Below are 17,747 nucleotides of genomic sequence, written 5' to 3'. Positions count from 1 at the left end.
GCTGTATGATGGGGCAGTATCCAAATAAAGTTGGCAGAAGAAGACACCAAAATAAAATAAAAAAAAAAATTCAAAGTGCCACATGGGAAGCAGAATGAGAAGAAGGAAAATATAAGCAAAGCAAAACAACCTGCTCCCAGCCCTTGACACCAGTGCTGCCTCCCTCTTCCCTGTGATTTCCTGGCTGCTCTTGTGACTTCCACCTAAAAAGGAAGAGGAGAAGTCACCTTCATCCCTGGGGCTAAATTTGCAGTCAGCAGAGCGTGTGTAGGGTGGGGATGTGATGGAGTGACTCAGATCTGCCCAGAAACCACAGATGTGCACCTTTGCATGGCTCACTTCATTGTGACAGCCCTGGTTGTGTGACAAAGGGACACCAGTAAGTGTGGGCAGCTCTCCAGTCAGCTCCCAGCAAGGAGAAGAGCTGTTGGAAACAGAGGTCTTCCCATGGAGATCAGGTCCGGGCAGGGAAGTGGGAGAGAAGAGGATTGATCACATTTGTTTCTCCCTGAGGGCAGTGCAGAGGGAGCTGTGTGAAACCCAAGATCCCATTTCCAATGTGTGGTTCCATTAGGTGACACAGGAGCTGCCTCCTGGAGCAAAAATGCACATGTGGCACTGCTCTTGGAAAGCATCCATGGAATAGGTTGGAAATGACCTTTAAGATCATCCAGTCCAGCCATGAACCTGACACTGCCAAGTCCACCACTAAACCATGTCACCAAGTGCCACCTCTACTGCTCCAGCTCCCGCTGGCAAAGGCTGGTGACAGGACTGGAGCAGAAGGGCCACACAGTGGTGTGGGGGAGCTGGCATTTGGTGTCACACCACCAGCTGAGGAACCTCCAGGGTGTGAACCAACCTACTTAACATCTGGACGGTGCTTTGGAGCTTGGCTTGACCTGGGAAGGCAGTTCCTGCCTGTTCTTCCTGGTAAAAATCTTCACTGACAGACAGAGCCTTCAGTGAGGAGGTTTTCCATGAACCCATAGTTCCACAGATGAAGTTTCAGCAGCCCTGACCAACTGGCAAGTGTTTCCCTTGTCCAGTAAGCATTTGGCATTTGTTGCTGGGATTTATTAGTAGTTGAGGGGTTTTTTTCAAGTAGTTATGGCTCTTGCCAGGGGGCTAAAGGGATTCCAGTTCTCACCAGCAGCCTGTTCCTAGCAAGATGGTCTAACCTGACAAGGAATGATCTGGAGTTTGGAACCTGATTTCTGCTCTTGGTGCAGCGACAGAGCATATTGGCACTCACCAAGAAGCTAAAATGCCCCTGGGAGGTCTTTTAAAAGGAAAGAAGCTACTGAGGAAAAGGGGTAGGCACCAGGGTTGTGGTGATCAGGGCAGGAAGGAAGATGGGGGGACCCTGCACAGTTCAGGCTCCCTTTTTTTTTCCCCTTCCCAGTTTGGTTTGTGGTTTTGCATTTGCAGCTTGTAAAGCTGTATGGAAGGAATGTGCAGCTGAGGGCTTTCGCCAAGTTGGTGTCAATTTGGGTTAAACCAGAGGTGCTGGAGCAGAGCCTCACTGGGACAGTGGGTGACTCGTATTGAGAGCAGAGCTTTCATTATTCTCCCTTCAATTGTGGTGGCTCCTTGGGGACCCCATTCCAGAAGCAGGGCCCAAACCCTCTTGGAGCAGGCACTCTGCAGAGGAATAACCTGCAGGCAGGGCCTCCCCCTGCGGCCTGGCAGCCCCTGGGATGCTCAGTGTCCTGCCATTGTCCTCCCCTGGCCTCCAGCAACGCTGTCCTCTCCTGTCAGCAGCGGCCCACGTGCTTCTCAGCTGGACCCCACCAGTGCCTGGGATCTGCTCCATCCAGGATGTTGACCACATGTTCTGTGAGGTGCCCAGAGGAATGGTGCAATGAAGACACTTTCCTTCCTCTGTCCCTGGGGATTCTGCTGCTGGATCCTCTCTGTACTGATCCTCACTGCCATCCCTGCCTGCAGCCAGCCTGACAGGGAGATCCTGCCAGCTTCCAGCAGCAGCCAGAGCTCCTCTGCAACCCAATTTGCCTCTTGGGATACTGTTTTATTTTCCCCATGCACAGATAAAGAGGCAATCCCCTCACTTTCCTTCATTCTCAGGGTTAAACTGCTCATAAGGACAGACTGGTTTGTGCAGGGGGATGACTTACAGTCGAGGATTTCTCTTGTTCCCTCTGGCCCCACATATCAAAAAAGTGAGTTTATGTTGGTACACCTTCCTCAGGTCACCCATCGAGGTCATCTCCAGGAGGGGTTTCTTTGAGCAAGATTCTCCTGACTTTATAGTTTTTAGGTCAAAGGAATCTCAAAATTGTAAACATGTCTTGATCTGCCTTCTGCCCACAGTGCCAGGTTTACCTGATCTCAGACAGACTCATCTCCCTTCACTGTAGGCCACAAGGCACGAATGAAGTCTAAAGTAATGATTTGTCTTTTAGAGCTAGAAAGGAGAGATTGTCACCTTGGAAATCCAGTGCATCCCATTCTGAATGCTTGAAGAGTTGTTCCCAGCCTGCTCCCTCCCTTCCCACTGCTCACACAAGATCCCAGCACAGCTGCAAAGCCCTCGCTCGGGCCTGGGGGGTGTGGAGGAGGGAGCTGGGCTTGTGTGGTCTCTGTGCTTCATTTAGGTTTGGCTTTGTGTGCAAGCAATGAGTTACATTCTGTTTTGGGGCAGGACAGCTCTGCCTTATTTCCCTTGTGCAAGTTTTGCCCACAGAGCTTGGCTGGACCTTTCTGCTGGGGGGGGATTTCTCCTCTCCAACCTTGCAGGTGTTTCTGTAGAACCCAAAAGCTGCTTGGAGAGCTTGGCCCTCCTCGATTGCTCCTCCAACTCAACTCAATTTTACAAACCACGCAAGTCCTCATGTGCCTGTTATTCAGATTCCTGACTTAAACAAAGCAGTAGGATTGCTGTGACTGCAGGGAAGGCACTGAGCCTTGTGGTTTATTTACAGAAGGCAAATACAACCAGCAGGTCTCATAACTCACCATTGTTCCCCTATCAGCCCTTGGGTTGGAAATGCTGAGCAGCAGCAAACACATCATAAGAGACCACCTTTAATTATTCATATGCTCTCAAGGGGAAACCAAGATCTCTGATGAAGAGGAAACAAACAGAATATCTTTGAACTGTAAATCATAGCTGCAATAGCTTTGTTCTTTGTTTCGCCGGAGTTTTGTTTTATCTGAGATCATAATTTGTTTTCAGTGAAGCACTAGATTAAATTAATTGAGGTTTAGAACACTATCCATTTCCTTTTGCAAGTGCTTTCACTGATGGTATGATCTTATCTAACTTGTTACCCCTGCTGGCTCTGTTTTCCTGACCTCCCCTTAGCATCACATGTTTTAGAGCTATTTCTTTCTGTTCTCTCTCTTTTATTTTCTTTTTGTCTTTTCCTTTTCTCTCCCTCTTTTTTTTTTTTTTTTTTTTTTTGAGGCATTGTTTAGTTTTGAAAATCTCCACTCTTTTTCCAGCTGTTACTTCTTTCCTATGGATAAGTGGTGAATCCCCTCTCTTAGGGGGAAGACAGACCTTACAGGAAAAGCCAAATCCAGCTGCTGCAGCACCTGGACCAAGCACCCCACTTTTGTGGAAGGAAATTGGTTGTTTGCACCCCAGATGAAAAAGTTGATGCCAACACGTTTTGCAGCCTCAGTGGAAAAGGACAGGGAGAAAGTGTTGAGAACCCATTGCAGTATAGAGCTGCAGAACATTTGCTCTGTTGTTCATTCCATGTGTGATTACTGCAGCTCTTTCCCACAGCCCATCCCTGGTCACTGGCAGACACTGTCCACACAAGCCTTTGGTTTGACCCAGTGCTGTCCACGTTGCATTCCTGGGACACAGCTCCTGCAGGACAGGACAGCACTGCACGGGTGGGAAGGGACTGCAACGCTTCACGGAGGGTTTGGGTTGGAAGGGACCTGAGGGACCAACCAGTTCCACCCCCTGCCATGGGCAGGGGCACCTTCCACTAGACCAACCTGGCCTGGGACACTTCCAGAGATCCAGGGACAGCCACAGCTTCTCTGGGCACACCGTGCCAGGGCCTCACCACCCTCACAGGGGACAATTTCTTCCCAATATCCCATCCCTCTCTGCCTTCTGGCAGTGGGAGCCATTCCCTGTGTCCTGTCCTTCCTTCCCTTGTCCCAAATCCCTCTCCAGCTCTCCTGGAGCCACTTCAGGCCCTGCCAGGGGCTCTGAGCTCTCCCTGGAGCTTCTCCTCTCCAGGTGAACACTCCCAGCTCTCTCAGCCTGGCTCAAGAGCAGAGGAGCTCCAGCTCTTGGGGCATCTCCATGGCCTCTCTGGACTTGGTCCAGCAGCTCCACATCCTTCCCATGCTGGTGCTCCAGAGCTGGATACAGAACTCCAGGTGGGATCTCACCAGAGTGGGGCAGGGGGTCAGAATCCTCCCCTTGCCTCCTGCCCACGCTGTGGGATGAGCCCAGGACTGCAAGTGCACATTGCCACATCATGTCAAGCTTCTGGTGGCTACAAAAGATCCAAAAATGAAGCAGTGCCCTGCCAAGGTTTCAGCTGGTGCCTGGGGAAAGCAGTGAATGACTGCTCAGGGTAAGGAGCAGATCTTGGTCACCACGTCCTCCTCTTGGCAATGCATCCCCTGGATGCTGCTGTTCCTTCACATTGTCACTAGGCTGGATCACCTACAAAGAGAGAAAAGGGAGAGAAAATGTGGTGAAGAATCCACACAAACTACCTGTCATCTGGAAATTATTTGCTGAGGTCTGATAATTGAGTCTTCTCCTAGCCATTTATTGTATTACCTAAAATGAAAGGAAGAAGCAAAAACCATGGTGTGTTTTGTTCTCCTGCATACTTGAACAGCTATAATTAAAGTTTTTAAAATTTAATTAGGGGAAAAAAAAAAGCCTGTTAAGGACCTATGTAGCTTAGTTGAGCTGAAGTTTAATTTAGTCATCCTGGTGTCACAGAAGTGCTGTCTCAGAGACCAGGTTTCTGTCTTCAGAAATCTTTTCACAGCCACTGAAGACACCTGACTTCACTAATGCCAGACCTTTAGGACCAGAGTTATCTTGGAGCATTAAGAGGGCTCTCAATGACCTCACTTTCACCACAGCACCAGGACAATCACCAAAGCCCTGCATTCAGCAGGAGTTGCAGATATCCCTAACAGTAACTACTGTGAGAGAACAGAGAAGGCTTCACCTTTGAGGATCTTCTCTCCCTTTCTCTTTTTTTCCCTCTGATGCTCATTTCTGAAGCAGATTTCCCCCCCTCCTCACCCCAGCTCCCCATATTTATTTTATTACAAGCATTTTCGCTAAAACTATTAACTCAATTTAAAATTTCAACTGTTTCCTTGCCAAGGATTTTAGGAATTTTCATTATTTCCTTTGGGAATTCTGAGATTGCGGTTAGCCAGTTTGGAGTTCAAGACACGAGAAATGCCAGCAGAACTGAGGACTTGGCTGTAAAAGCATTTTCAACATGAAAGAATTCCAGCGTTTCATAAAAGGAAGTGTAGTACTTGAAGAGATATGTTGATATAAGGAAGGTCTTAGAAAAATGAAAGCAAATCTATTATTGCTTAAGTATCAAAGAAATCCCTTTGTAAAGGTGTTAAGCCCTTCTGAAGAAACACAGAACGTGTCTATTTATTTGTTGTGTATTTAAATGGTTTATGTATGATTAAGGAGCCAAGCCAGTATTACTGAGCTGGCTGGGGTTTTGGAGCTCTGTGGCTGTAGGCAAACATCAGTAAAAAGGTAGAACTTCTCTGCTAGGATGTGTCTGCAGGGCTGTTATTCAGCAGAGATTTCAGCAGCCATGGGAGAATAGGTGCTTTTCTGAAAGGTGGTCTTCCAAAACCAGACCCTGCTGGTTCCAACCTGCAGATCCAAGGGACCAGTTCTGACCCCTTCAGCTCCCATGGTCTGACACTGCTGCTAGAATTGCCTCATAGTGATTTTTTAGCCTTATTTTTGGGATTGACTGCAGTGACACTCTCTGCGCTCTGCTTGCAGGTGAGGAGGGAGTCCCAGGGCAATAAATCACCCTTGGGACTGATGCTGGTGTGGGTAGGAGCAAAATTGCTTTGCTTTCATCTGCCTGCAGTGGGTAGAGTGCTCCTGGCACAGCCCAGGAGAGCTTCTCCTGCATGGCCAGGGCTGGGGATCACCACATCAGCTCTGCACAGCTGCAGGAACCTCTCTCCAAGAGGAATCTGTCCCACGGATCAGCCTGTCCCTGCTGGAATGATGCCAGGAGCTATGCCAAGGTGTGCATGGGTGGGGGGGGGGGGTATTAAATGGCCCTTTCCCATCCCATGGCTTGAGCAGCACAGCTCCTCGGGAGCTCTGCAGGGCTGGGATCCTGCCCTTCTCATTTATGCAACAGGGAAAAAGTGGGGTCCAAGTGGTGCTGCTGTAATTGCAACAGGCTGTGCCTCGCCTCGTCCTTTGCTCCCTAAATCCCTAAATCCCTAAATTCCCACCTCCTCCTCTGGGTAGATGGAAAGAGCAGGCTGTGTCTCTGTCAGGAAACATGGGAAAGGCATGGGAGCAGGAGGCAGGTATCCCAGGGTGGCTGAAGGGAAGGGGTGCCATGCCTTGGCCAACATCTGCTTTGGCCAACATCTGCTGGCCAGGAGAGCAGCTTGGAAGCAGGAGATGCTTCGCTTGGGAACCTCTCTGGAGCAGTGCTCACCCTGCTGAAAAGTGACTTAATTGGTGACACTTCAGCAGAAGCCCCAGCTGCACCGTTCTCCCAGCTTCCCTCTGAAAATGGAACGCTGATGTTTTAACATAAACAGGATGCCGAGCGCTGATCCGGCGCGGTTCCCGATGGAAACAAATGTGCTCCCATGCTGTTCCGACGCACTGCACGCCATGGGGCCTGTCAGCAGGATGACAGTCCTGAGAGACAGCTCATTTCCCTCTGCTCTGGGAATGGCATGGCCCTAAAAGAGCCCCCAGTCCAGCCCAGAACCTAAGGAGAGTTTAGGTTTTGCCAGAGTTTTGCTGAGCAGTGTCGTGTCTATCCCAGAATTCCGGGCTCCTCTTTCTCATTATTTGTCAGAATCTGTGCTATTGATGATCCCGAGATTGTAAAAGTCTCTGTCTTTCTGCCCTGCTGCCAAAGCAGAAGCCATAATTGGTCTGTGCTGGTTTCCAGGTTGTTTATTCTGTTTATCTCTCACATGTTCTGCTGCCCTGCCCAGCTCTGTCCTGCAGGGCAGCGTGTGGGGCTCTGCCCTCAGTGGATGTTATAAACATTAAATACCAGAAACTCCCTGGGCTGGATTTACAAGAATGTGCCAATATCTGTCACCTACGTTGGACAGTGTGTCCCCAGCCTGAACCAACAGAAAAATGCCAACACCACAGTGAGACATGGAGGGCATGAAGAAGGAGAAAAAGGACAAGGCACACCCAATTTCCTCCATCTTGTCCCCTTTGGACCCCTCATCTAGAATCGTAAAATTTTACTTTTGCACCCATGCCACACAATTATTACTTATATCAAACACTCAGAGCTTGTAATGCACCCTGTAAGGCTGAAAACTCTTTTCCATGGACAGGGATCACAGCCAGTGTCTCTGGGGGCTCTGTCCAGGGGGGTTCCTGACCCCTGCCAGGGTCCCAGACCTTCCAGGGCAGCCAGAGGGAAGCTCTGGATTCCCACAATTATTGATAATCCTCACCTTGGGATCAGTGGGGCAGCATGTGTTACAGATGGGAAAAGAAAAAAAATGGGGGTTCTCTGCAAGTTTTTAGGGCAAATATTTCAATTTGGACTCTGAGTCTTCAGGTTTCCATTGCTGCCACCAAAATGCCTGGTTTGCTGACCCCTCACCCCAACATCTCTTCTTGCAAATCAACTCCATCTGCAGTGCCTAAAATTGGGCCCCTAAAAATGATCATTCAGAAGCTTTCCTAGAAATAAAAAAATCCAACCAAACCCAAGACAACAGAGCAAACCCTGCAGCCTGGGCCCCTGCTCAGGAGGAGTTTGGCTGAGCCAGATGCCACCAGCGAGGGACATGAACAATAGGGACTTGGTGGGGGGCAGAACAATGGGGTTGGCAGCAGGGGCTGAGCTCAGGAAAGTACACACGAGCTCTGGGAGATGGTGGCTGGGTGCATGTGCCTCTCCAGAGCTGGAAAAACTGCACTTCAAGCAAGTCAGGCAGATATTGAGGTGATTTTCTCTGACCAGCCAAAGGACACTAAATTATACCCCAGCAAATGCATCCTCAGCCCTCTGTGGGGAGCTGGGGGACCCTGGGGATAGTTTTGAGGGGTCCTTGAGCTGGTGGGAGAGAAAAGGGAGGCAATGTCCCATGGAGAGCAATCCTGGACAGGCTCCTGGGGCTTGGAGCATGGGAGTTTTTGCCAAGTTCTCCACATATGTCTGCCATGGGAGAAAACCACACGTGATCTCTCAGAGACAGCTTGGAGAGCCCCCAGTTAATGTGCCCCCATGCAAAAGGTCTCTCTGTTCTCCATTAAAACTCTCCCCTCAGTGTCTCTAATTGTAAACAAAACTGAAGTGAGATCAGAATTTATAAAAAAAAAAAAAAAAAGGAGCTAAACTCAAAAACCAAGCCCCAAAGGAGGCCCCATCGTTTTCCCCCCCTCTCCTCTCCTGGTGCTAAAAATGCAGGTAATCCTGGTTTTATTTTGCTGCAACTAAATTTGGTGATGATGTCATGTGTGTGGCTGAGCAGAGCAGTTTTCTGAGTGGACAAGTAAGGCTCGGGGACGTATTTAGTATTAATTTATGCACAGCAAATAAAAGCTTTGGTGCCAGAAGATGGGCACCTCTGTACAGCAGATCAAGAGTCTCCAGGGCTCAGGCCTGCCCTGCTCTGTCTAATCCTGAGGCTTTTTGCACAAAACAGAGGTTTTTCACCCCAAACCAAGGCTTTTGGCACCAAAAAGCCAAAGGACTGCCCATGCAAAATGTGGAAGTCCCTAGGGATCAACAGCTGCCCCTTTGAGGGTTTGGGATACCCCTATTTAAGGTCTCTGAGTAATAGGGACACCTGGCCACCAGAAAGGGTAATTAGCCACTTGTTAGAGCCCTAATTGAGTGAGAAGATTTGCATCTCAGGTCATGGCCACCAACAGCCAAGCTGAAATTTTGTTTTCACATCATAGGAAAAAATACCAAGTGCCAAGCCATGTGGTAAACCAAAATAGCTTATGAAGCATGCAGGTTTTAGAACACGGGGAAGGATGAACCAGGAAGAAAAAAAAAAGTAGCTTTATATATAGATGCTGAAAACCGAATAAATCACATGACCCAGCCCAAAAAAGGCTTCAGTGAAAAGTTTGTGTCTGGGATTAAGAGCACTAGTCATTACTTTAACTATGTATGGTATGTTCTCGTTTTGAGAAATGTGTACACCAAATATTTTAGCCTTTTCTCATGGAAGGATCCGAAAGGCAAAAAGCTTTTCAGTATTACGCAAATATTAGCCTTTCCAGGACAGTGTTGGCTGGCTTGGCTGTTTCCTGTGCTCCTATATTCCCCTGTCTGTGCCTGCCTGTGTGCCCTCTGACTCCATGTGGGGTTTCTGTGGTGGTTTTTTTTTTTTTTTTGAAGTGGAACCTTCCTTTTCCTGTTAAAGGTGGTGAAATACAGGGCAGATCTGGGCTGTGCTTGGTTTCTCCCCTGACTTCCAGCAATCCTGGTTGATAAATATTGAAATATTTGATGGGATTTTGTGTGTTTGGGGGCTACTGGACTTTCCCTGTTTTAATTCAATATTCCACAATGGCTTTGGGAAGGTCATATTGTGCTGAAATTAGGATTTGACCCCTGTTTTTGTCAGGTTTATAGACAAACTAGGCTCTTTCCATCTCCTAGATAATTCACCTTTTTGGAGTGGGATTTAGGGCTCTTCTGGACTTTCCAGTGTCCCATCACAGCCACTAAAGTAAGCATCACACTGGTGATACATGAACAAAGCTTCCCTACTGGAAATGAACTGCAAAATGAACCCAGCCAGGCTTAACCTCTCCTGGACGTGCAAATCATGGAATCTTGGAACCACTAAGGTTGGAAAAGCCCTCTAAGTTCATCGTGTCCAGTTGTTCCCTCAGCACTGCCACCACTCATCCACGTTCCCAAGTGCAGGATGCACTGCCCAAGGGTGTGGATGTGGAAAGAAGCTCAAGAGGTTCTTGCTCTCCCTGGTGTTGCCATGAGTTGTCACGAGGCCTTTGGGAAGTCACAGGGCGTCCCTGCCAGTGAAATGGGGATAATGACACGGAGTGGCTTTGCCACGTGCTCTGAGCTCTGTTGACAAACAGAGCAGAGTAAAACCAAGGTATCCCTCTATTATTATCTCAGTTAGAAAGCTTTTCAAAGAATATTTTGCCCATCTGTTGTTGATAGAATCCCAGAACAGTTTGTGTTGGAAGGGATCTTTAAAGACCCCTGCCATACCCAGGGACGCCTTCCACTATCCCAGGCTGCTCCAAGTCCCCTCCAGCCTGGCTTTGGACACTTCCAGGGATCCAGGGACAGACACAGCTTCTCTGGGCCACCTGTGCCAGGGCCTCCCCATCCTCACAGCCAAAAATTTCTTCCTTATGTCTAATCTAAACCTATTTTCTGTCAGTTTAAAGCCATGTTATGTTTTCCATTAAAATAAGCCTCTTTTAAAACCTGGACTTATTGAAGTGTGGTCAACAGTTCTTCATGTTTCTTCATTTGCAACCCCCTCCCCTCCAGAAGAAACAAGCTGTTAAAATACTTTAATTGATCAACAACTCTGTTGTAATGGTAATGCTTCTGGTAATGCTGCTTTGGGCACTTTGATAAATTAAAAAAAAAAAATTCTTTGGATGTCCTCTGTCAAAACAATTTGCATTGCTAAGCTGGGATAGGGCAGGACCTGGAGCTCCTCACTCTGCATGGTGGCTTTGCATCCCTGTGGCTTCCTTTGCTGCTGGGAGCAGCATTTGGGACTTGCACAGGCTTTACTACTCCACGGGAGTTACACCAGTGCCAGAGTCCTCCGTCTAGACAAGCCCTTAAACCTGATTGCTTCATTCCATTACTGATAAAAAGCACTAGACATGGGAATGAGTTTTCCTCTCCATCCTTTCTTCTTTTTTTTTCTCCTTATATCCCCGAGGAAGGAAGACTTGATTTTTTTCTGATCCGCCCAAAAGAAACCACAGCAACCACAACTGCAATTATATATATATATCTTTTAAAAAAACCAAAAAACCTTTCTGGCAATTCTTTCACATTCTTTTTTAAGCTTCTTTGCTACATGTAGAACAATAAATGATTTAAAAATGAAACATAAAGGCATCTGTTTGCACTATATTTGAAATTAAATTGGATAAAGCTGAGAGGGAGCAGCTAGTGACTAATACCAAACAGTGCCCAAGTAATAGTATGACGAAGTTAACAGGACCCAAGTTAAGCTAAGTTTCTTCCTAAGGCAGGAAAGACTCCTTTTCTTAGCTCCCTCTAAATGTCACACTGACTTTTTGCAAGATGGGGCCAAAATATTTATTTTCTAAAGTTATTTTTGGTAGAGAACACTTTTAGGTCTTTTTTTCCTTTGTCCTAAGAAGATGACAAAGCCAATGAACATCGACACCAAGGGATTATTGTCTGGTGGCTTGGCTGCTGCAAAACCATCACCAATATAAAATTCTCACATCAAAGTGTTTCAGTCACTTACTGGAGAAAACGGAGCACAGACCAAAAGCGACAGAAAAGAAACATCTGGATGTTTTCTTTGGTTTTATCCCATCCCTTTAGATTGCTCGTGCTGTATTGCTGTTTCCAGCGAGGCCAGGCTCTGACTGGCTGATGGTTTGGGGGATGCAAGACTGGGGGAAAAGTCATCCCTTTATCCACAGGCTCCTGGAGGGAGAGCAGATGCCCAGGAGAGCAGCTGGCAACTGTGGTTACATCCACAGCCCTTCCACTGAGATACACGGTGTTGGATTTGATCTTATCACCTCCACAATTAAAAAGAAGTATCAGTTCCACGAGGCCCATAACCACAGCTCTGGTGTAATTACAGCAGTCTCGCAGCACATTCACACTGTAGGATTATCCCTGGCCTGCCAGCTATAAATTATGCACTAAGTAGGACTCATAATGAAAAAAATGGCATCCTCGGAGCAGCTACCAAGAACATTTTAAGTGCTTGGTTATTGCAAAATGATGGAGCATTTGTAATGAGCCCATTGTTATGGTTTGGTTCTCTCTTACACTTGGAGTGGTGGTGGTGGTGGCAGGGAATTTATGTTCTTATTTTCATATGTTTCCATCTTTTTTAAGGCTTTTAGCACTCAATAAAGCTTAGGTTTTCATGACAATATTCAGACAAGATAGTTAATGAACCAGAGTCTTTAGCAATTGCAAAATGACTTTAAATGAAATTTATATTCTGAATCTGAGGCTATTTAGCCCTTTCTAATTTTAAATTCATTGCCTATCTGCCTCACAAGTCAGGATTATGGGCAGAGTCAGCTCATAGCTGACCCCGGGGCTATTTGCTTATTGTAGTAGGTAAAAGAGAAAAATGAAGATTATTCATCAGAACTGGTGGCCACATGGCAAGCAGAGATTTGGGGTTATGGTACCAATTTCCATTCTCTCTAAGATACTCCTTGAATCAGCAGCTGCCTTACTATTTTCCTTGACCTGCTGAAATGGGAAGACTTTTCCCAAATGAAGCTGTTGTGGACTTAGATGTGCTCAGTGGGGTATTCACAGCTTCCACACTCCAGGTAGTTGTGTTGTTACACTGAAAAAGAAATTCAGTCTTTGTGGGCACTTCTGCATATTTTGCCAATGATTATTTTCACTTTTCAATATTTCATTGCTATTAAGCATAAAGATTTCTGTGATACATGGTCTTGTGCCTCAGAAATGGGACAGAAGCTGGGTTGTGAAAAGTTAGATTAATGAGCTGAAAATGCTTCTTGGAGCTGGCAGATGATGCTGGCCCTTTCCCTTCTCTTTAAATTCAGTGCTAAGGACCAGTCTGTGACAGGGAAAGTAGCAGGAACCTCATTTCTCTCAAAATAATAATTCTTGAGAGCTAACATGGGTTATGTGCTCAGCTATTGCCACAAGTTGTGATGCTGTGAACTCTGAGCACACACTTTCAAATGAAGCTATGAAAACACTCAAATAGAGTGAGGAACAACAAAAAAATAAAAAAAAAAATTAAAAAAAACAACAACAACAACAACAAAAAAAAAAAAACACAAAAAAAAACCCCAAAAAAAACCCACACCAACAAACCCAGTGATATTCTTCACTATTGTGCCAAGGAAAGGCAGGCAGAAATTGGCCTCTGATATCTGCTTTATCCAAGGAGCAGGTATTTTATAACCTGGAAAATCCAGTCATAGAGAATTTGGAGGTAGGGGAGGGGGTTTTACTGAACCAATCCAGTCAAGACAAAGTGTGATAAAGAGGAAAATAAACTAGATGTATTCCCATAATCACAGAAATAGTGGTGGGAAGGATTTTCTGAAGGTCTGTAGGTTCTGCTTGGCATGGGACCTGATCAGTGATGGCTTTAGCTGAGCCTTTAAAACCTCCAAGGAGTAAGGTTGTCATCACCTCCTGAGTGACCTGGCTCAGTGCTGCAACACCTTCAAATGAAGGCTTTTCTATTAATGTTGAATCAGAACACCTTGACCTTCAAAACCTGATGGAATGCCCCAAACTGCACTCAATATCCCAGGCATGGAATCATCTGTGCTGTATTATCAGACCAGTGGGATTAACCAGAAAAGAAGGATTAGGGTACAGACAGGTTCCCCACAGAGGAATGACACCAAAAGTCAGAGCAGACTCAGACAAGTTTTTCCTTGCCCGTGTAAATTCTTATGGATCTCAGCTGGGATGGTTTGGATGTGGGTCTGGATGGAAAACTCCCAAATTCTTGAGTGTTTGTAGCCAGAACTGTGTTTGGGTTGGATCTGCGAAGTTTGTAGTGCTCCACAAGAGTGAGTTATTTGTTCTAGTAAATGTACAAACAAGCAGACAAACAAAAACAGAAATGGAAAGAAAATCTGAGCTGTTCCATCAGCAATGGGATTAATAAGCCTCAGTTTCCTATGGCTTTGTGATTTCAATTTGAGTACCCATGTGGATTTGATGAGGTTTCATAAGAGCTGATCTCCTGCTTCAACTTTTCTCTCTGGCCACCCTTTTATTTTTTCAGTGACCTTGTAGGAACTTAACATCTTGAAGATCTCATCAAACCCAACCAGAAAATGGCAGGGAATTCCACAGTAATTGGTGAAGAGTGATGGGCAGATGGACATGTAATCTGATCAAACAGGGCCTTGTTCCTGCAAGAATCTGGGCTAAAAACATGTAGATGGAGGTCATAAGACATCTTTGTGAAGCCTGTGTTTATTAATATATAGATGGGTCCTTGTCTGCCTCCCTGCAGAAGAATTTGTTGTTCTCTTTATCAGAGGCATTGTGATTTAAAAGAAGAGGAGCAATTGAGAAAGAAGAATATGTTAGACAGGAAAGAGTTTGTAGATTTGGGACCATATTTGTCCATCCTTTGAAATCACTGGCCTCAAAGCTGAGAAGTAATTTGTCTGAGTCTTAGGGAAAAAATACTTCTTAAAATAAAAATAGTGGGTGGGGGCAAAACTTCAGACCATCAGCGAGGAAGAAAAAGGGTTAATCCTGTCTGCACCAAGCAGCCATTTCCTTGCTTCCAGCTGAAAGGCAGAAATTGCAGAGAAAAGACGTGAAATGAGAAGCGTGTTCACATTTACAAGGGGCTGCTCCAACACTCCGAGTGGGAAGGTGGTGGGAAAAGCCAGCCCGAGTATGATGGCAAACAAACAAACAAACAAACAGACAAACAGAAGGGCTTTGAAGGTGGGTGGCTTCCATGTCCAACTGTTTGCCATTGAGTGAAACAAAGTCGTTCTGTGGTTTGTAATTGAGCGGATGCAATGGGAGCGCTCGGGCCTTTGATGATGGGTGTGGTTAGACGGCGTTTAGCAATTTTGGCGTGTCCCACTAAGTACGGAGTGGTCCCTATTGTCGAGCTTCAGTCTGGCCTGTGAGGTGGCCAAAGTGTGTGTTCAGTGACAGCAAAGCTCCTCCAAGTGAGAAGGAGCTACAGCCGGGCAACTGCTGAGAAGAAAAGGAAAAGCAGAAAAATCCCCACTTTTCTGAGCCTGAGGAGATAAACCCGGGGGTTAAAGATTCTGCCTGGCGCCTCTTGCTCTCTTCTCCTCAGGAGCTTCCCAAAGAAGTCATCGGCAAGGCGGTGCTTCCCAGCGTGGGGTGGCAGAGGAAACAATGAGTCAGGTGAAGAGTCCCAGAAGAGCGTTTCATAAGCCCTTGGAAGAGAAACCGAGCAGCACTGCCTGAAATAACTCCGGGTTGAGAACCCGAGAGCTCGGAGAGCAGCAGCCAAAGCACACTGGCCTGGAGGAACACGGCCAGGCAAGGCGAGGGAAGCACGGGCCCGGGTGCTGGGCTTATCCAGGAGAAGGACAGGAGATGCCAGGTCTGTCACAGGGCCAGGCTCTGGAGCTGTCACCCCAAATCCTTCTTTTCCTAAGTCCTTGGCCACAGTGATGGATGTGGGAGCAAGGACAGATGGATTGAGTTGCTTCAGAAATGTTCTAGTCTTGCAGACACAGCGTGGAAAGAGGAAGAACAAAGTGACCACTGGAGCTGGCTGGAGTGAGCATTCCACTTTTACCTGCCAGGGACCCTCTGTCCCTGTGAGAGAGGGAGGTGAAAAGAGAGGGAAGAGGGCAGATGGAGGGAAGGGAATGTTTGCAGCAACGTTCCTCTTGCTCATCATGGCTCCCAGGGGGAGGGGTGAAGTACCCCATGGTGCCATCCAAGAAGAACTGATCCATGACATTAATCTTCCTTGTTTTCCACCCCAGAATTGTATATTTCCTCTTTATGCATGCCACCTAAATGGATTATCTCTATGGTGGCATTAATGGGTGTTAGATAATTTTTGGAGCCTGGAAATTTGTTTGGAGCATATTTTCAGCCTAAATCCTACAGGGTCCCTCCTCTGGTATAATTAAGGTCTATCAAGGAACTATGTATATTACAATAAGCTCCATAATCCAACACAGGATAGAGCCATCTGCCATGTCGGGATTCATACATATCCATAGGCAATTTAGCCCTGGATCTTGCACTGACAGTATAAGGATCAGTTAAAACACTGAGGCTTTGCTCCCTCACATGATACTGTGACAGAAAAGAAATCAAGCTGTAGAGTTCAAAGTCAATCCAATTTGTATAAATAGGCACTGCAAAAATCCAGAGCTGCAGCTAACCACACGTAGACTTCTAACTTACACAGAAGCTCCTTGCTGGCAGAGACAATTCTGAGCCAAAACACGGCATTGTTGGTCATGGAGAGCACCAACTGTCCTTGCTCTAATTGCAGGGAAGGGATTGAGGATTAGGAGTTCTTTGAGTTCAAGATGGCTGGCAGCTTGATGGTGTTTGTACATACATCAAAGGCTGTGCTTCTCCACAACTCATTAATTTGGGTTGGAAATCTCACAAAAGGAAGTTTTCCAGAAATTCTGCATTCTGGTTTTACCCAGACAGCAGCAGTTGTGACAGCAGACCTTGGTCTGGGCTGGCAAAAAGTACAGAGGCTGACAAATATGATATTGGTGTCCTGTAGTAACCAAAATAACGACTTTTGATCAAAATAGTGACTTTGGTAGGTAGCACATGAAGAGACTCATGACCAGAGTGTGAATCAGCCCCAGGCAGTAACCAAGGACTCCTGACACCAGCATCCAACCCCTACTGCCCAGGGTGCCTCAGCCCCAAACACAGAGATTCGATAATTGGGGGTTTAACCAGACATGGCACATTTCTAAGCCACATGACACCTTCTGCCAGGTGACACAGCCCAGGGACAGGGCCTAGCACTGGTGTGGAAGGCAGAAAGCCACGGACCAGGGCTTGGGTCATTCAAAGACTGAGTCTACCACCTCCTGGAAATGTCACACTGCCAGAGACAGTCAGCATTGAAGTCACCTTGGGTCATTCCCAGGGTCATGGCAGGAGGCAATGCCAGTGACCAGACAGCCCAGGGCTCAGGGGCATTCCAGCAGGACCTAGCTCTGATGTTATTGTCTCAGTATCTTCAGTCTATCCCCTTCCATTTCTCCAGGCCTCAGGTGTCCTGGGTGCAAGGCAGAGACGAGCAATGCAGTCCCCAAGCAGAAGTGCCCCGAAGGTGGAGTCTCACCTGTGTGAGGGCATCAGCTGGAAAATCAGAACCAGGCCCTTTCCCTTGGGAGGCAGCATTGCAAATTCCATTCAGATTATTTAAAAAAACATAGCAATTTGGTTACATAACTAAATCCAAGGCAGAATGAACCAGAGTATTTTGCTTAAAAGGCCAACATGTAAACTAGATGTTTTGCTTAAAATAAACAGGACTCTCCAGAGGACAGAATTTCTCACAGTCTCCTCTGGGCTGGCCGTGTTCCTGAAGGACTTTGCTCCAAAGCAAAAGGTTTAGATGCTCTGGGGCCTATGGCAATATGAACATGCATTGCCTCCAGCTGGTGAGAAAAATTGAAGGTTATTGTGTTTCACAGGCAGGATGAGGCCTCCAGAGAGAAGGAGATTCCAACTGCACAGGAACAAGTGCCACATTCAAAATTCCATGCTGAAATTCATTATGAAATGATGCCATGGGCAGTATCCCATGCTTTGTTTCAAACCTTTCTCAGG

The sequence above is a fragment of the Lonchura striata genome, chromosome 6 (assembly GCF_046129695.1).
Source record: "Lonchura striata isolate bLonStr1 chromosome 6, bLonStr1.mat, whole genome shotgun sequence".
NCBI lineage: Eukaryota > Metazoa > Chordata > Aves > Passeriformes > Estrildidae > Lonchura > Lonchura striata.
Note: the sequence above shows the minus strand (reverse complement) of the source record.